The 21,845-nt window shown below is 37.5% G+C and overlaps 1 protein-coding gene across 1 annotated transcript in view; it reads right to left on the bottom strand.

Annotated features, from left to right (window-relative positions):
- The window catches only part of LOC121415575 (protein Wnt-1-like), a 63,042-nt gene that overhangs the window by 6,530 nt on the left and 34,667 nt on the right, over positions 1–21,845 (bottom strand). The window lies entirely within an intron of this gene.

Raw genomic sequence — 21,845 nt, 5'->3', positions numbered from 1 at the left:
AAGGTCACAAGAATATTTTTCAAAATAATTACAACATGATGTTCATTTGGTGTACACAAATTCCTGTGAGCAAAATTTATAAACATCAACATTGCTAGTGTAACAATACGTATGGTTTAATTTGATTGAAAACATGTTTTAATCTTGTTTTACATTGCCAAATATGGTATAACGATGTTGTGAAATCTCTCTTTAAACAAGGTGTAAAACAGATGATTACAACGTACAACCGCTTGGGGATCCTCATTGTTGGCATCTTTCTCACATTTTGTACAGGTTTTAAACCTTCTTTCAATCTGCAATTTTCTAAAAATGTTTAGTAGGGGGTATCATCAAAGTGCAAATATATAAATAAAAGTGTATAAAAGGGCAAAGTCAAATGGTGTTCTCCATCAGGTTACCAACTTCGAACGCAGACTGTACAAAAATAATACACCATCTTGATGTCAGCCCATCTAAAAGGACTCGCAGAGCGCCCTCTATGCTTAGATCCAACACTTTGAATCAAATCATATTCGCCGTTATGTTATGATAAATGAAAGACTTTTGATGTGTGTGGATCTCAGTGACCGTATACCTGCACAACCTTTTCGAACAGCCACACCACGAACCGGTAAAGTAGGGACGGCTCGTAGTATATATAGAGGGGCGACCGAGAAAGCGATAGACATGACCAGGACGAAGCACCATAGACCTTAAAGCTACGGTCGTTTTAGTATCCAACAACTGGAGACATATTTTCTTTATTATAATGTCGGATCAATTAAAGCATCAATCAACAACCTTCTTATATGAATGTCGGAATTAAGCCATCAAAATAGAAACATTAACTCTTGAAAATTGAGGAACACGTGCAAGCCGGAGTATAGTTGATCTTTCATGTCCTTCCGACTACGTCAAGGTTTAAGTCAATTATTTATGATAACCATGGTGCGTTAATAATAAAAAAGCAATGGATAAACAAATCTCTCATATAATTTTTGATGTCGATTGCACCGCGATAGGTTGAATATCCCAGGGGATTCCGCTACACCTTACCATCAACTTCGTTACCTTCGCTGGCCTTGTTCGTGAACGCATTCTTTTACCGTCCTGTTCCCCTCTTTCAATACCCACTTTCTCTTCTCTGCAGCTCTATGTTTCCACCTTTCTCTCAACTTCATTTGTACAGTACTCCTTTCTCTGACGGTCTTTCAAGTCCGTGACCCATCCCACCCCTCCCTCCCGACATCATCATCATCATCTCTCCGAACTCACCCCCCCCCCCCCCCGACATCATCCACCTTTCTCCCAATTTACTCAATGCTTCCTTCTCCATATCTCTCCCTCTCTCTCTCCCTCATCCCTCACTCTCCCTTCCTTTCCTCCCTACTCCTTCTCCCCCTCTCTCTCTCCCTCTCCTCGACTCTTCCATCCTTCCGTCTCTCTTTCCGCATCTCCACGCTTTGGCCATCTCTCATCAGGTGCTATTCTCGAGTCCATCTGGTGGTGCTCGCCCTCGACCATGTCAACCATTTACATCGAATTACACGCATTCGTTTCGTAATCACCATGATCAATCGGCTATATGTTACCCTTGAACGTTCCCTTTACGGATTTGAAGTGAGTCCTCTTCTAGATGACCCCCACCCCCTTCTTTCTCCTCCTCCCGCATCCTTGAACGGATGTGGTTACCATGGTAGCGGATGAAAAGTGCAGTGGTTTTGGCCTTGGAGGGTCAAATATGTTACCTGTCGACTTGCAAATATCTTTACACATCTACGTCCGATCCGTCCATTTCTAGCATTTCTATTTAATTCAGTTATTTCCCTCGTGTCTTCTCCTTCAAATCACTTACGATCATTAAGGATATCATCACTGTCATTATTGTTTATCGCTATCGTTAATATTGCCATAATTATAATGGTTCTACGCTTTGTAGCTTCTGATTAATATTTTTTGGAAGAAAAAAGAGGTTAGGCCTACCAGGTACTTAAAAAGGTGTTCGACATTTCTTTCTTTTAAAAGGAGGATCCTCCTGTCCACCTCCATCATCATACCAAGACAGGACTAGCATCTCTCTACATCACTTTGCACCTGAAGACATTCCGGTCTCATTCCAAGCCTCCCCATGAAAGGTCTCCCGACACTCACCCGACCAATTACAATGCCATTTCGCTCGGGTAGAGTTGCAAAAGCCGGCTATTTATGCATCGTTGTTTAGGATTTACCCAACCCTTGATTGATTTCATTAGATCAAATCGTGTTTGCAAGTGCGTCTCAAACCTGTCCTATTTTCATTCTATTAGCGGACTCCGTCTGGGGAGTTGGCAACGTTATAAAAACATAGCCCGATTGAATTTCGTCAACCACTGCACCGGAGCAAACTGGTATTATAAAACAACCTTCAACTCAAGTCATACTTTTCTCAAATTTTCCTTCAAAATAACACAATGCATGATGGAAGTGTTCAATACTTTAGAACGAAATAGCGTGCTTCAATGTTTCATGGATTCTGTGAACTTCCCTATTTAAGCCCGACAGATTGAAGAATATGCATGCCAGGGGTAATGTTTAGAAGTTTAACTCAATCATTTAAGGCGAGTTTACAAAATATACATTTTGGGACATGTTTATATGATTTCTCTTTCTACATTCGATCTAAAGCCATGATAATACGAAAAAATATTGAAAATATTCGTATTTATAAATCAAAACTTTATATTCCTTCGCCTTGAACTAGTAGGACTGACGCTGAGGAAATAATGCTCCGTAACTCCGTCTCTCATCGCCAGCCCAAATCCACAATATTCATTCCCCAAACGACATATTCCCCTAAACCGAGGGGGTCTGTACCGTCGAGCGACCCATATCCAGTGATCAGTGTCTTTACTCAGGGAAAAACAATATCCCAAAGTATTGCAGAAGTTAAATCTCACAACATCCACGAATAATATCAGCGTCATGTCGGTATGAGTTCAAGTATTGAACGATGACAGTTTCCGAAACGCGAGAACGGAACATGTTAACTTCTCAACAACCTCTCAACAGTAAATAGACATGCTTCTAATTAAAGAAGATGTGTTTTCAATATCCTGGAATAATGTTGGATATTGTTACCCTTTCCGTTTTCAAAAGTTGTCTGGCATTAGTGTAAGATTGTATTATTTGTTTTAAGTAGAACTATACCTAATATCCGGAATATTGATATCATTATTTCTTTCCAGCTTCCTGATTTAATTTCCCTTTTCAATTATTGTTAACAGTTTTCTGATGTAATTGTAACTTCTCTGTTCTGACGCTGGAGGAGGGGGTGGGGGTGGGTGTATGCAAAAGTTGTGATAGACGACTGTATCGTTATAAAAGGCTATTCCTCTTTTCATTATTGTTCCTTTCATATAATTTTTATCCTGGCTATATGAATAAGACATAAATGAGTAATACATAAGTAAAAAAAGTTTCGATCATAACATCTCCGAATCATTTTATGCTACATTTACCAATTCCCAAAGCACTACATTTGTGACCATCCACCAATTATTCTTTTCTTGTAAATTAGCATAAGACAGCATATTTTTATAAACAAGCAGAATGTAGGTTTGAAGATTTCCTTCATGAAATCAGAGCGAAGAAAGAATGAATCAGGGAGTGTTGTTTAATTTTGTTAAGTTAAAGAGTATTTGCCAATTCAATTCTTTTCAGGAAAACACGTTCATTAACAACGGGGCCTTTATCCAGTACTCTAGAATAGATTGAGAACTCTCGGACGTAGGGTGTCTCGATTTTAATTGAAATTAATTGTCAGAAATGTGACTTAATAAGAACACAACTTATACAGTCTGTTTCGATACGCCCTTTTAGAAACGAACCCTCATTTTTTATCCTCGCTCTCAACTTCTCTATCTAAGCATGATAAACAGCTTTCCATTATCCAGATTTTAGGAAAAGGTCCTATATATTTCATTTGTTGCGTTTGAGGTGAATATATAGGCCTACATGTAATTTTGTTTTCAGGAGATTTCGGTATTTTTTCTTCTTTAACACTTGTACAGGCGACTGAATATGAATGGAAGGTTTTTCGCTTGTATTATCGAATGTGTGTCCGCGGTGTCCTCATTACAAAAGAGAGAGTGATGACGACAATATAACTATAAATTCTTAAGGCTAATTATTAGTGTCCTTGTACAGTCCCTTCGGGAGTTATTGAAACATAAGTAATGAGTGAAAGTTAGTTGTGTTTATGTTAAAGTAGAGTTTGGTAGTTGTTATAGTTACATTTAAGTAAAGTTTCTTGTATAGGTTGAGGTTTGAAAGTAAATTTAGTTATGTAGGTAGATAGAAGATGTAAAGTCATTATGAGTATAGTAAGTATGTTAAAGTAGAGTAGTTTTAATTTAGATATTAGAGTAGTTTAATATAGTACGGAAGTTGTTAAAGTTAAAATATAAGTGGTAAAGTTGAAGTTAAATTATTAGATTGTGTTGTTAGATTAAGAAAGAGTTCGAATGGTTGTAAGTCAAAAGTAAATTAATAACAGTTAGTTCGATTTGAAGTTTGCAGTGTTAAAACAAAGGACAAGATGATAGAATTTGTGTTTGCGTCTCAATAATACGTTCATTGAATCCAGACAATGATTTCCCATAAATCAAACGTCACACGTTTTTCTCCTTATTTTGTTCCTGCAAAATCCTGATAAAAATGCATGGAAGCTATAGTGGAGACACCAGCAACGTTGACCTCCGGTTATGTTTCGATCCTTTACCGTCTCTCACGTTTGTATTTCCCCAAGTACTTCAAAGTGGTCTAGCGTAATCTCATTGAATCAATTAGACTATTGGAAACAAGGCTGTTTGAATTAAGTCTTTTAAGCTAAAGAAGAATGAATAAGGGCAAATCCATTTTGCTAAAAAAGTATTTTCGTTTTTAATCCCACAAGAATCATATAAATCTCGATTTTGACTGTTGTTGAAACGGCCTTTTTGATGGTAACTTTGCAAATTAAGACCAGTGGGCTATTAGTTGATGCCTTGTACGGAAAAAAAAAACATGTAGATCATTTTTGGGTTTTAGCTTAATCATGTCCGACTTCGAATGGCTACATATTTTTATTTAAATCATCATAAATCACCTTTAATGGTCAATAATGGCAGAATCGTTAATTAAAACTCCTTGTGTCGTTGAAATATGTAGGGAGGGAAAATAAACATCAGTTATTTGGTGGTCTGCATGTGGATTTGGCGATTTCAAAGAAGTCAATCTTTACCATGATAATATCAGAATTCATGGTCTCTATAATCGGAGTCGTGGCAAACGAGGGGCGACGCCAGCGTATTTTGATTGCGGGGGGGGGGGACGAAACAGTTTTTTTCTCAATTCAATTGATTTCAGGGGCTGCATAGTGCACAGAGAGGACTGGTATGTTGGCTCAGTTGGTAGAGCGTCCGTCTCCCAACTGGGAGGTCGGGGTTCAAGTCCCGGCCACGTCAGACCAAAATACGAAAAAGATGGGAGTTACAGCATGGAGAGAAGGAAGAGGTAGAGACTCGTCGATCTGGCACTGCACAGTGGCTGCCTGGCCCAAGATCAATAATTGGGCAAAAAATAATTTTCGGCGTATTTCTACTTTCAGATTTGATTTCGAACAATAAAATATGTTTAGATTTTATACAACGAATATCTCTCTTTGTGATGTTCTTCTTTCTTCTTCCTTCCCTTTTCTCCCTCTATTTTCTCTTTCTCCTTTTCTTCTTAATACCAACTTGATAAATCACTGGGGGCGGTCGCCGCCCTGCTGCCCCCTCCCCCTCGAAGCGTCGCCCCTGTGACAAACACTATGACGGTATCCAGATAACAATAATGCTGGGATCTGGAAGATCTCAACGAGTAGATCAAGAGAAGGAGGGGCCAGGAAATATTTTGATAGTTTTCAAGGTCTTTGAAAAATATGGATGAAGGATTCTAGTTTCACATGAAGAAAAAAATGTTTCAGATTTTTGAAGCCCCTTGTAAACCCTCAAAAGATTGAAACAGATATGCCAATGAGGTCGAGAATGATGCTCTCTTGACCCTCATCTGACAACAGAAGTAATGATAATTGTATTTTATTTGAACTGCTCTATAGCCCTGAAATTTAAATCGGCCTTAAATAAAAATATTTTGAGTTTAATATACAATGCATGACCAGTTGAAGTGGCAGTTGAATGTATTTTTAGTGAAATGATATATCAGAAAGTAGATAAAACAGAAAAATGTAGGATACCGAGAAACATTAACATGATTAATCATAATATAGGTAGGGATTAAATCGAGGTTAGTCGGTGATTAAATAAATTTTAAAAGAAGGCGAGACGGGTGAGAGAGATAGAAATATAGAAGGGAAGAGAGTGTTTCTTATGAGAGATAGACAGAGAAAAGGAAATAAAAAAGAAAAAACGAGAGGGGGGGGGGGGAAGAGAGAAAGAAAACAAGAAAGAAAGAAAGGAAATGAAAGAGAGAAAGAATGAAAGAAACCCTAAAATCAACCTCTTTCATTTACAGTGCCAAAGCATAATCATGAAAAAGCCAAACACATATCATTAACTCCTTGTTCTAGACGATTAAGGTTACCCTTAAAGGACAAGTCCACCCCAACAAAAAGTTGCTTTGAATAGAAAGTGAAAAATCAAACAAACATAACACTGAAAATTTCATCAAATTCGGATGTAAAATAAGAAAGTTATAACATTTTAAAGTTTTGCTTATTTTTTCAACACATTTATATGCACATCCTGGTCGGTATCCAAATGAGGGGACCGATGACATCACCCACTCACTATTTCTTTTGTATTTTATTATGTGAAATATGAAATATTTTGATTTTTTCTTCATTGTCATGTGAAACAAAGTTTCATTCCTCCCTGATCACATGTAATTCAATTATTTTAACATTTTGTGGTTCAAGCAAGGGGGTCCTAATTGTCAAATTCATAAAAATTGAAATATTGTATTATTCAAACAATAAAAAAACAAAAGAAATAGTGAGTGAGTGACATCATCGACTCTATCATTTGTATATTTACATGGGTGGCTCAGTGGTAGAGCGCCCGCCTCATGGACGGGAGGTCGTGGGTTCGATCCCGGCCGAGTCATACCAAAGACTTGTAAAAATGGGACCTTCTGCCTTCTTGCTTGGCGCTCAGCATTTAGAACGGAGAAGGGTAATAATAAAATATTGTTATGCAGGGCCCTCTGGAAGAACAGCTTACCGCTGAAAATGGCTACCCTGGGTAAATAAGAGTTATTATCATTATTATTATTATTATATCTATGGGTCGAGCATAGAACTGTTTTTTTTTTTAATAAGCGAAACTTTAAAATGTCATAATTTCTTATTTTACATGATTTTGATGAAGTTTTCAGCGCTATTCATGTTTGATTTTTCTCTATTTATTCAAATCAACATTTTTCTGGGGTGGACTTGAACTTTAAGCCTCGATTCCACATTGATGTTTTCACCTATCATCTCCTCTGCCGAAAGAACGTTGACGTTGAAAATGAAATCTGGCTTGAAACGAATAATATGCCAACATTTTGGCATTGAGCAAAACCACCAACCATTCCGGAACGAAATTGTCCCTTCTTCTCTCGTTCATCAGTAAATAACAAAGAAATATCAGCCCGCGTCCTCCGTGATGGTTAGAGGAAGATAGAGAGGATAAGAATGGATGGTTGGAGGGGTCCCTGTGGCACCCACAGAGGGTGTCAGGGGCCATTAGTTGAGGCCCGAGGTGGGTACAACAAACCGATGACCCATTTAGCTGGTTGAGACCGCCTAGAAAGCCCAGGTCGTGATGTCAGAATTAGAATTCGCCAAGACTGTAGGAGTATTGAGAAGTTTAATGGAGGAAATGATGGGGCTTAGTGGTTGCATAATGCATCTCAGCAGAAGTAGAAAGTCCAAGGTTCAAAACGAGGTCTGTGTTTGAAGGTTGCTATCAATATTAACCTGCACATAAAATGCATTTCAGATAGACTTAATTCACAAATGGAGATGAGGACAAACAGATTGGAGAAAAATATATGGTAAAATAAAATTAAAAGTATCCCGAAACATATAATAAAGTAAATGGTGGTGATTTTCTTACCTGCTTGCTACGAAACCATGAATGATTGTAAGCAAGCAGTAAGAAAGCAACAGAGGGTCGACGGCTTAGGTCTCTCCGACGGACCTGGTAATGAGGATAAATGCCTTGCCAAAGGACATAGCGCACCAAGTGGGAATCGAACCCGGGTCATCGGGATTCGAATCCCCGCTCTACCGCGCCTCCGTTTTCCTTTCCAATACTGCAAACTAGCATCAACAGTGTTAGCACAAATTAAGATCAACGTTTATACCACCTTTTTCATCTCAAGACAAATCAATACAATCTTGAAACCCACCTCCGACGATGATATGCAAAAGTGATACTTTCAAAAATTATAATATCTCAGTGACAATGGTGGCATTTAATCACTATTCATTAATGATGACAAAATCGACTCATGCTCATCTCATGACAAACAAATCGTCTTTCCGGATATGCTTTCTATGATTTTAACTGACCATTCGTAATGAAACATCTGTCAAAAGGAATTGGCAAAAAAAGAAAAAAAAATCAAACTCTGTGCATGATAGGTACATGTCATTTACTTCCAACTATACCCCCAAAAAACCCCACAGTTATGGAGTCCTTTTCCTGGGGTTAGCTTAAAATGACGGGAAGTTGGTTATGATGCATTGACGCATTTTAAAAAGTATCATATGAATCATCAAATAAAACAAAAGTACTTCTTGGAACCACTTTAAATATCTGTAGAGTACGTATATTCCAAATCTTCTATTATTTAGCTGAAAAAAAGATGCATTCAAGTTCATAGGAAGTGCTCAAAGCGAAAAGCATGAGAAAAATAGTTCATCTCAATATCACGCCCTCCAGTAAAGGTCAATTCTCTTGGCAGATAGATTGACAGAAAGAAGTCAAAGTTAAAGGTATCTACCCACAAATAGTGATCTACTCCTTGAATCTAGGAAGTTGTTTTGAATGATTATATCGTCTGACGAGTATTACACACATTATTGTTATTAGTGAAATATCCGCTAATCGTAGTGTCCACGCTTGTTGTAGAATCATTTACCAGTGTGACCTTATAGTTGGCGCCATTGAAGTTGCCAATGAAATCCAGCTTTGGGAGCACTGTGACGTCATGATAGGAACATCATCAGAGGATTGATGGTCATGCCAAGACAATGTTTCACTTTGTAATAATTAATTATAATAATTAGATAATTATCATAGATAGGAGAAATAAATTTGATCACTTTTCGAATGAAGGATAGGTATGGGGAAACGTATTTTTAACGACAGCGTCTTTAGTGTGTACGGTAATACTTTGCACAGTAGCAATATAAAAATACTAATGTTGTTTTAAGGCAGAACACATAGGCCTACTACTCTTTCAAAAGATGAGATTAAGTAATATTGAACTGAGATTAAAATAAAAATTCTTATTTATTCAGCCATCGTCAATTTCCAACAGAATATATTACAAAATTATTTGATATTTTACATTTGGCAGCATAGAATATAACATAATATGATCTGTTTTTGTGAACGGACAAAGAATAATTTTTAATTTTCATAATCAATAATCGCAGTCGGTGGCTAATGAAAAAGAATAACGTATAGAAGAAATCTATATTTCCAATTTTATCAAAGCAAAAAAAAAAAGAATTTGTAGAAGTTTAAAATATAAAAAAATTTGACAAAGAAACTTTTTTTGACAAAGGGAACAAGAACGGAAATTTACAATGGGCTTTAACGTCTCAAAAGTCCCTCGCAGGCATCTCTTAAGAAGTCAATGATGATAATAGACTTCAGATTGCGCTGATTCCGGCTTACGAAGACCCATTAGGGGCATAACATGCATGACCTCAAACTGGCCGTGCAAGCCAAAAGTTGTTTACGTTGTAATTCGTTCGGAGCCAAGTTCATCGGAATTACCTCAAGCCTACACGCACCGTGCAAGATAGCTGAGAGGAGATATGTACAATATTGTGTAAAATGTAATTCTATTGATAAAATTTGTTCAGTTATATAATAAGGTGACGGTGTGATATTTTCGATTATCTATGTTTTTTGTAGTATTCAGCAGTCCCCATACTCTTACAAATATTGGGCAACATACTGTCCACACAACAATTGGTTAAAACTTTATCCAATTTTGGGTAGTTTTGAACCAATAATGTGTGCTTTGGGTGAAACTACTCAGTATTGGTTGAAAATTACCCAGAGTTGGATAGATTTTTAAAACCAATTGTTGTGTGGACAATATGTTGACCAACATTTTAAGACTATACTGCACTCCTGAAAATTTATAAGCAGGTGGGTGGGTAGCAATGTTTCTCTACACTTCGAGATGGTTTATTTTCATTTTTTCCAATGCCAATTCGTCCAATTACGAACTCGTCCACTATCATTTGGTCTACCATCAGTTCGTCCAATTTCCACATGGTCTAATTGCCAATTTGTCCACTCACAATTTCGTCTAGTGACCAGTTGGTCCAATATTCATTTAGTCCATAAACCATTTGGTCTAATTGGATAAGTGTTACTTGGGCGAAATGAATGAAAGAAGATGGGTATTAGACGAAATGGTCATAGACGAACTGGCGATTAGACGAAGTGATGATCGTACCAAATGGTTATTGGACAAAATGATTGTTGGACAAAAAACCTTCGAGCTCACCTACTAAAAAGGTAGGCCTACTTGTAATTTATCTCCAACGAATATAGACGCATAACGTCATTTCAACGAATGTTACAAAAAATGAAAACTAATACATATTTGCATTCGTAAATACGGTTGCACACTCAATCTCTGTAAGAGGAGAGTTGTATTAAAAGTCATTTGAAATCTATGGAATAATATTCATTTTGTCTGCACGATCTTACTATTACAGTAACAATCTGAACTATAAATAGAATTTTATTGAATGGAAACACTTTTAAATTTGATGTTGAGATCAGAAATGGGGGGTAACAGCATGGGACCGTTTGGTGACTGGTATAACCTCACTACCCCCGAGACACCCCCTGGCTTATTCACCTTTACCCCTCTACCAGTCCTTTAAAAATGTTTCCACTTTCAATTTCAAAATTCGACACAAAGTGAATAGAAACAAGGTCTGCATATTCCGGCCCTTCATATTAAACATTCAATCATGGATGTTAACCTGGGGTCCGTTGCAGAAAGAGTTGCGTTTAAACGCAAGTCAAACAATCAATCGCAAGTCCCAAATGCGCGCTGTTGATTGGTTGAAAATCAAGTTGCACTTGATTTTTAGAGTTGCGATTGATTGCAACTCTTTCTGTAACGGGCCCCAGATCACTCTGATCAATAGTCAGATCTGACTACATTTTTCGATCACTTGGGTACTATCTATCTCTATCCTAGTCGTAATTGACTCGACGCTAGTAAGATAATTTGATCAGATGGGAATAGGTGGTAGGCTGCCGAACCAAAGTTCTCGAAAAATACCTAACTTTTAATAGAAATGTTTCCTACTCAAGCTAATTGAGTGTTTTCGTCCATATCATTGGCGTGCATGTGGGAAACTTGGGGCCATGGCGTCCAAGAAAGTTTCACGACCGAGAAAAATAATGGGAGAAAGGAAAGGGAAAAGGGTGAAATATGATATAACATTCTGAATAACATCTTAAAATTTATCACAAAATTAAATTTCTGTACGAAAAGGAAATAAAGTTTTTGCTCGCTCGCTTCGCTCGCATCTTAGATTAAAACTTTGGCTCATTACTCTACTGATCCTTGTGTACAACCAGTATATTATCTACTCAATCATTTTGAGTACAATCGGAGTCAATGAGACAAGAGACCTTGTGACCAGTTTGTATTTAGTTACATAATATCATGCCGGGCAAACATTTGCATTTAGTGTAATCACAGGTCATTCACTCTTCTTTTTTTTAAGGAAGGGTTGCAAAGAACATTAAAATTAAAACAAAACAAAACAGACGAACACATTGTTTTTCCTACATTACATGTAATAGATTTTTAAAGAATTCTTTAGTCTCTCATTTCTTACACGACTTTATAAAGGTGAATGACATACCCATTCACATCATTGAAAAAAGGGCAATTAGGTTTGCGGGGTTAACGTGTCCAGTTTTGCCTCGAATTCTACCAATAATCTGGTAATTTATCCTACTTTTGGAACCCCCAAATATGTTAAATGACGTGCTGGTTTTACAAATTGGAGGTAATTGTACCATTAAGATAGACACGATATCACCGATCGGACACTAGCCTCACAAATGGATCTATTAAGCTGGATCTTGTATCTTTAAGCTTGTAAATACCATTCAAATTAAATTCGGATTTACTTCATTATCTCCTTAAATGCTTTTTAAATTCGTAAAGAGAAGAGCCTGGTGGTCTCGATGGAAGGGCCGTGTCAACTACTCAAACCAAGGACTGTGAATTTGAAGTATATTACAGCAAGAAAGAGTCGGATTTGTATAAATCTAGAAGATGGGTATGTGCGATGTAAGGACAATTTTCGGTTACTTTACTATTTTGACTCTCTCTTGATTCAAAGGTAATTGTATATGGATATTGTTCATCCATCTTGTAAACATATAGCTTTACACTATCAGTTTCAAGTAGTTCAAGTAAAAAAGGAGCAAGGTAAATGAAATAAAGAAAGAGCGAGGAAGTTAGGAGAGAAAGAAAATAAGAGAAAGAGAGAGAGAGAGGGGGGGGGGGTGAGGAGGGTGGAGAGGGAAAATGTATGGTGGGGGTAAACATCGGGACTTCCTGATTTTTCAAAAGAAGATGTTGAAAATCTCAAAGTAAAGTACTGGTAGGCAAAAAAAACCCACAAAACAAAACAAATCAGATAGTTAACAACAAAGAAAACACCAACAGTAGAAGCAACAGCCCCATCGACAAGAAGGGATGCCCTGATCAACTCGCTCCCTTGATCCGCCACTGATGAGGGTTAAGAGCTGGAGGAAGGGGGTTGATTGTATACCTCTCATCGGTGGTCTAATCACGGGGGAGTTCTGGCGTCCGTGTCATCCTATCACAGCACTCATTACGCTGCACCCAAGGAGGTCTGAAGATCAGTCCCGTTCCCATGGTAACTAATCTATCTCTTGGATTGTTCGGAAGAAACATTTCTCTTCGACAACTGTTCCTGGATTCATTACATTCTGCTCGAAATTCACAAACACGCATTTTAGGAGTTCATTTCTTATTGGGTTATTATAATCTGAACAACCCATGGTCGGGTCTGATTATTTTTCCATTATTCATGTTATAATAATTCTTAATGGGTCGAGCGCCTGGGAGGACGACAAGTCGTGGCAGAATGCCCCATTTTTCAGTATGACTCGGTCAGGGATCGAGCCATGAACCTTACGTTCAAGAGGCAGACTTTCAAACACTGAGCCACTATGAAGACAAGTAGCTTTCAGTGTTCGATACACCGACTATACGATTGTCCGTTTCATATTTTATTTCGTTATGATCCCCCTCCTCGCCCATTAAATAAAAGATTGACTGCAATATTTCTACCTATAAGCAATAGTCACGAAAATCGTGATTACGGACTCATATACCACATCACCGATCCGACATTTGTGATGAAAATAATGAAGAAAAATAAGCAGGGGAAATCAATGTTAAAAGGTCAATTCATCTCCTTCTTATCATGCTTTACTTTATGAATTTATCACGTTTCTGCTTTGATAGCAACCGTCATAATTCTATTTGTCGAATAAGATTATGTCTACATATTTCGAGTACCGCGAGTTGGTACGAAACAAATAGTAGCGAAGAGAGAGGGGGGTGAATAGTGACGTGTTGAGTATATTAGCATCGTGTCAATAATCCAACATGTTAATAGATATCAACACCTGTAGTGAGAGAAGAAAACGATTTGATGTTTGCCAATCAAAATATTTATTACAAGTGGGATGTGATGATGAAGCTTAGGGGGTTTGAAGTAGTGAAATGCGAAGTGGAAGGAACATGAGAAATAAAATGAGAAATCCATAAATGAAACACCGATGACACAGGATCAACAAAACGGAATTCAATAATATTTTGTGATACTTCGAAGGATACTGAATTCAACTTAACTTAAAGGAGGGCGCCACTTTTCTACATTGTCAGGTGTAGAAATAGCCTGGACAAATTCGTTTTTTCAGGAACGAACAGAAGTTTACAAAATGTCTTAAAACCGAATCAAATATGTAAAAACGATAATCGTTGCTTTATCTAACACGCCAAATGACCGATGGATATATAAACAAAATGTTGCAAACAAGAAATGTCACTATCATCATTTTTGAATGTTCAATTAAGTTTGATTTATGAAACGACGCAATTCACTGCATTATTAATCCTTTTCCTACAGATTGTCTACTTCACAAAGCATCGCATGATACAGTAGATCGACGATTCATAATTTCAGAAGCTCATGTCAAGAAAAAGATGATTAAACATTAATAGTCACTTGATAATCCATGAGCCAATTGTCATAAGTTATCAGTGTCATCTTTTTGGGAATATGCTGACGACTGTTACATGTTTTAATCACTCCCGACTTAATGTTCTCCAAGAATTTATAGCCGGCTTTTGATCGGCATTAGGGTTATTAGTAAAGGTCGATCAAACTAGTCTTGTCGTCAGATCACGTGGTCATGCATCAACCATTGTGCTAGGTGTGGTTTTAGAAATACGCAGACGACAGCTACTCTTCCGGTATCGATTAACAAACCTCCCACATACTGAAAATTGCGACACCTTTACCAACCGATAATCACCATCGGAATGGCATCGAAAACGATACGATCGGCGGCATGGGGATTGAATTTAAGCTGATCATCAAACATGTCAAACGAAAGATGATCATTAAAAAAGAAAAGAAATATACGGGGAAGATGGAGCATTCTGATAGCAGAATATAGGGTGGAAAGTGGCGCTTTCAAAATGGCGCCAAATAATATTGGGGTTGACATTGACGGGCGAGGATACAAATCCTTGGTCTATATTCCGGAATTTTCAAAAGTTGCCTAACCTTTCTCTTGGGAATTGAACCAAAGCATCCGGTGGAGTCTGGTTAAAGATGGACCCATTATTACCATATTGTTAATGAGTCTGTTTACATGGTTTATGAATGAGACTAGTGCCTTGGTGTGTTTTTCTTTTTCTTGCGCTGACTTGATGGGCAAATTAACCGCGAGAATTACGCTTAATGTGTCGGCTCAACGACCGCCAAAACTCGTTTGTCGTCGTCAACATCGCAATTTATAACTCTATAATTACCGTCTACGAGCTAAATGTTTGGTACCTGTTGGCTACTGTAAACAGCTTGTAATTTTGGTTTTCTTTTATCACCATCCAAATTTCCATTGTTTCACACATCAATAAGGGTAATGAATAAAGAAAAATGTGGTGTAAAGGGCACTTTATATTTTTTAGATTAAAGTTTGCTCTGATGCACATTATGATAGAGCAACCGCAAGAACGCCACCAGGTTATACTTTGACAACTATTAAACAAACATTTGCCAATTACGAGGTTAACTGTTCTCGGAGCCCTGTTTCATAAATTATCGTTATTACTTAAGGCGTTAGCTGTTGTTTAAAGCAAAAGAAGATTGCCATTGAATGTCGCTATTTAGTATGAAAGATGGGTATCGGGAATATGTGGGCACCGTTTTAAAACCAATGCCATTGATTTGAGACAATACTCGGTATGGAAAGCCGCTGTAGCCCTGATAATCTTAATAAGAGATGCTTGTCAAGTACCTCATTGATTGTATAACCATCATAACCGTTTTTCATGGTCGTTCGCGAAAGACAGTGCGTCCGCATTCTACATGACTAATTATGATGCAGACAGGTTTCCATACTTGACTTTGGCTTCTCCATTCATTATTCATTTCATTTATTGGTTTCCTTTCCACAATGTTGTACATAATATAATGAACATAACATAACAAAATAAAGATCATTACAAAACATATTATCATATGCAACATTCTTATAGATTTTATAAACACAATAAAAAAAAAGGCTAGCTCAGATGATTTTGGTATTTTAGAGTAAAACGGAGGGGCTTGCCAAAAAAGCAAAGCTTGTATCAAATGCTAGCCCCTAACTTTTGCTTCGTTACATAATTTACACACACATACGGAAAAATAAGTTCGTAACAATAATAGTAATAGTAGTAATAATAATTATCGTCTATGTACACCTAGCAAAATAAACATTATCTGAAAAATGCCTAAGAAATATGGAATGATTAAAACTTAAAACCTGTAGTACGACTGAGCCAATAAACCATAGGGAATTCTCCCATCCTATCTTTAAAAAAAAATGCTTTCTCAAATATGTCGAATATGATTCAAAAGTTTAGATAAATAAAAGCAACGCCCGACACGTGCATATGAAATCAAGCAGATGGAACACATTCTCACGATGTACTTGTGTAAAAATTTATGCATCAAGGTTAGCTGAAACACTTTCCCTCAAAATGCAAAACAAAACATATCTTATAGACATACGAAAACCTTCTATCGTACTTCCTTTCTATAGGTTATTCTGTGTCTGATCACGTGACACATTATTTACTACAGGCGCCATCCTGTAAAACAAAACATTGTGAAACTACAAATCACCGCATTCCAAGGAAACGCCGATTTACCGAAACACAGACGGGTAGCCATCATTTTGCACACAGCTGTGTCTTGTACATTTGGCTGTTTTTCATTAAAAGGACACTTATTTTTCATGAATGTCTCGAAGGAGACGATATTACGATAAAGACATACCGATCTCGGGTTGAACTTCATAATCACCGACGGTTAGACGTCACCTAAAAGACATGGTCTTCATCTGACGAACAATGTATGGGCAGCAGAAGACACGGTTTGTCTTCTCCATTATTATGATAAATAAAATGAAATGATAAAAGGATAGTTGTTATGAATAGCTAGAGAAAGATCGGGAAACGCTTTTCATTATTTTAGGAATGGGTCGATAAAAAAGAGAGAGAAAATACGATATTTGTTTCTTTATAAGAGGCAACCAATGTGACCAAACACAGTATGAAAGGCTTACAGCACAAAACTATGTATTCATTTTTGTATAATAGTCATATGTCTACAGGCTTACATTTTACCTTTTTTGCAACAGGTAATAAGTTACGATAACTTAATAGATATAGGACGGTCTAACTAATATTCGTGTTGGTATGTTAGTTTAGATTATTGGTCTAATCATAACTATGTTAAAATTAACCGATCAAATTATTTTACTACATGTATGTTAATGGTTTGTAATATTGGATTATACTGATGACGTTTCGTGTGGACATGATGGTAAGAGTAGGACGACCTAAAAGAGGAGAGTCGAACGGAAAATGAAAAGGAGGAATTGAAAAAGATTGAGTAAGAAAAGGAAGGGGGAAGGAATAAAATTAAAACGAGGAAGGGTTTCATTAATGATCCGGGGCCTGTTACACAAAGATACTACGATAATTGTAACTTTGTCATCCTGGTAACTACCATGGCAACATGGCTTAATAGCTAATCAATTTTACTTGCATTCTCTAAGGGGTACATTCAAACGCTTGATTTATCTCCGGGAAGACATGGAAGAGTATTTTTTTTTACAAGTTTGGCAGCACCACTAACTTACTAATGTTGATGGCCAACTAAAGACCTTTGTCATTTCAGGTGGACTCTAACGGGACCGGAAGCATATCATACGAACCACGTCAATAATGGAGTTTCGATCTTTCTATAGAAGAAAAATAAAGACTGATCACGCAGCCATACTCTTTTGCCATTTTAGCGTCAATGCCAGGCTGGAAGATGTTCAAAAACACATCTTCGATGAAAAACGACATCCTCATTCTTGACTCCTTCAACGTGGAAGAATGATTCCGCCCAGAGCACCTTAGGTGGCAAGGGCCTCACATATGGTCCTATTTTTCATTCGGCATGATCGAAGTGATTAGCAGACAGACCTTTAGCAATGTTATCCTCTCCTTTTTAAAAAGAACATCAAGTTCGACCCTTGGTCCGCCCGCACTGTTCTGCTGAGCTGCACTATGTATAACACCCAACCTAAAGGGGAAGGATGATTTAAACGCGCCATCTTAGTTGTCATGACAACTGGATCCCCAATATCTCTTTCCCAGGGAAGCTCTTGTCCGAGTCTCCTGAACTTTGTGATCTATATAGTCCGCTGAAAGAATTATGCGTAGCCGTTTCCTTCTTTGTAGAAATGAATGAAAATGAAACAAAATATAATAAGACCTGTATTCCCCTGGGTTTCTTGCACTTCTTCCGAAGACAAACATTAATAGATAGCAGATAACAGGTTGCTTCACCTTTTTTTTCATATAAGCATATCAGATATTAATCGTTGATCAGTAATAATGTTTTTAACGAGACCTACCTCTTTGAAAAAATGCAACAACAAAAACTGTAAATTTTCATTCAATTTCTTTTGTAATTTTGTCAACTGAATGTGGAATTCCTTCAACCATCATGACCATGAACCGTCTCTTGTATTCAACCGCTCGATGGCGAAAACCCCATCAATGAAAACGTTTCGTTTCGTGATTAACAAAATTATGAAGACTTTGGGCATTGGTGATGAAAAAGGAATCCATCGGGCATCTCAGTACAGTCTGAACACATGGGATTACACGGGCTCCGGTAGACAAAGTAGAGAAGAATGCTAGCCCTGATTCGGGTGGACTCTGTAAACAACGCTAAGAAACTATTTTCTATACATCTTAAGAACACATTCTTCCTATTCTCCAAAGACCCTTAACGTATATTTTCACTGAACATTAGCTCGCTGTAGTCCTGAAATACCTGCACAATATTCATCTATAACAAGATACAGAAGTAATTCTAAATTTCTTCAGCTGTGTAGTCTCACTTCAAGGTAGAATTCCTCAGATGTAATTCTCAAATGTGATGGTCACACATCACAAATTGGCTAGGCTTACATACTGTAGATATTGACTAATTGCAGATGTAGAATTGATATCAAACATTATGATAACACTCCCAAGCGGGGCTCTCTGCTTGAGAAATATACCGTCATGAATAAGTAGCCTAGTTGTTAACAGTTGCAGCACGAGGATATTTAAAGCAGGGCAAGTGGAGGGAAAAATAAATGTTTCGGTAAGGGCGGACAAGAAATAATATTCTTCATTTTTAAAAATTTCCGAGGGGCAACGGTTCCAACTGGGGAGGGGCATGTTTCAAAAGCTCACCATGCCCCCCCCCCTTTGGTGCCGCCACTCAATCCTATCATGGTAAGCCTCAATGAATCTTAATGGGCTCTTGATTTCAATTTGGTGAGCGAGCATAGAGAGCGAGCGAACATCAATATTTAAAAAAATAAATTTCTGCGCTCGTTAACAGGTTAACATGGACATGTTTTTATCTCCTCATTAATACCTTTACCATCTCACGTCGCATAATCTCAGGGAAAGTTCTCTTTCTTCATAACATGTTAATTCAGTCAAAATATTAATGGTGAACCTGCGGCAAACGAGGGTAATATAATTCGGAAATCTAAAACCGATAAGTATAGGCCTTTATTTTGTGTAAGTTGTAAATATGTGTGAAGATAATTCATAAAAAGTGTGGGAGTAGAATTCATGTAGTTGAAAATTTGGGAAACTATGTGAGTCACTGCAAATAGGGATGACATTACGAATGTTTGTTTATCCTTATAACTATTCACCCGAATCTCATCTTACACGGTGGACATGGTGGACTGAGAATGCCTTGGACGAGGTTGTCGAAAGCAAGGTATCGTCTTCAACCCACAGACATCTCGACCCATTTCAACGGTTCAACTCAAAAGCGTCCATTATTCACCTGTTTTACAAATTACAACATTTAGACAATATTGTAGCCAAGTGAGGAATAATGATTCTATGAGGTTAGAATGAGGCTAGACCCATGAATGCATGTGGCACGAGTATTCCAATTATGTCCAAGACGCGTCTCGACCTCATCGGTAAGGCGTACTCTAGGGGCGTGACAGATGGCAGGACGTGTGAAGAGGGGTGAATGGGGGTCGAAAAAGGGCCCCGAAGAAGGCGAAGGGGGTAAAGAAATAGAATCGAATTGAAGAAAGGGAAGTAAAGCAGGGCTGCAACGCGACAACCTTCGAGTCAGTCCCCTGTAACTCCGCTACAAGTTTCCTAATCGCTTTGCGTTATTTGGTAGAGGAGAGTTATTGGAATGCTATTGTCATGGCATTTCGAGAGCAGCGTTGGTTTGCTTTTTCTTGACGCTGGAACATTGGGTAGATAGACTCCTTCAGTTTTACAGGGTAAACCCGACATACGCCACTGTAGATGCAGCTTCCCAATAGGCATATACATGTATAAAATATATCCTGGACTTATGAGGTTGGGAGAGTCGAGGGTTTTTGTTGGCGTCGGATACAAAAATGACAATAAAAATGGCAATACCTCTTACTATATATTTCACCCTGTCACCCATGCAGGAAGGGTACTGGGTAAAAATGTTCTTAAAAAGTTTCTTGCTTAATTATAATATTTAAATTAATGGTAGAATACATAAACACCCTGAATACAACTGTCATTAGCGATAATAGTGATAAAGATTGAACGCGTGTCTGGAGGAGTAGCGCGCTCGGACAGGAAGGGCAGGGAGGGATGTTGACTTATTATGAGCGCCGCGTTTAGCCAAAGTAAATGCTCGTGGTGGCAAAGAAACTTCTACATTAAAACAAGCATATATTTTTATAATCAATGGCTGTCACATTTTTTTGACATAGCACAGTTTTAATGTAAGAGAGGTTCAAAACAATGGCATATAGTACATTTGCTGTCATTGAATATTTCTCCTGTTTATTCGATAAAAATTCGGCACACTATTTCGAATGGTTTTATGACATCATTGCTTCGTAATGACTTTAATCCAATTACATAAACTTTTCTCTAAATAATTTGTAGTACATCAAGATTGAAAAACAGTCTTCTCATTAACAAAAAATATGAATATGATTATTTTCAAACACAAGTAGTCTTGTTAGAATTATTCACAAGAAATAAAAAAAATGAAGGTAATAATTTATTTTAATTCTGTAAACCTTATTTTCACTAAATAATACATCTGATGGATGGATCTTTACACTTTGCAATAGAAAATGGCCTACAATTTGATTTCAATTATGATAACACTCTAAGATGCCACCCTCAGCTTATTCTCCAAATAACAATGATACCTTATCGTATGATACCATTATCTCATTCTTCTTTTAAAATATGATTTTCTTCGTGTATTTTTATTTCGAATTTGAAACTGAACATACAAAGAACAGTTTTGACATACAATGCTCCTTTATCGAGAAAGAAAAAAGGTCCAACGAAACCCGATCTTGATCTTCTGCCATCACTAGAGAATGTCTTGAATGGAAAACCCTGACGCCCCAAACTTGACCTTCTTCACACCTTACATGCAAACAAAGACGAATCTAGGTGATACTCCTCGACGAGAGATGTGTTCGCTCGTCGACCGCCATGTTTGTTTTCTGAAGAGGCAATGGTTCTGGTTGCTTTCCTCTGCAAGCGACCATCCTAATTCCTACTCAAATAATCGTGAGGATTTAGTCCGGCGCGATCCCCGTGTATATTGTGTATTTTTATGCTTCTTCATCGAGCATTTCGTGCATAACTAAGATTTGTTGGACCAATCTCGTAATATAGCTCTCTCAAGGTCAACAAACAGTAGTTCTGCCCCCAACTTGGCGGTT

Source organism: Lytechinus variegatus, chromosome 5 (assembly GCF_018143015.1).
Source record: "Lytechinus variegatus isolate NC3 chromosome 5, Lvar_3.0, whole genome shotgun sequence".
NCBI classification, from domain to species: Eukaryota; Metazoa; Echinodermata; class Echinoidea; order Temnopleuroida; family Toxopneustidae; genus Lytechinus; species Lytechinus variegatus.
The sequence above is the reverse complement of the archived record's forward strand: the minus strand, read 5'-3'. Positions and strand labels throughout refer to the sequence as shown.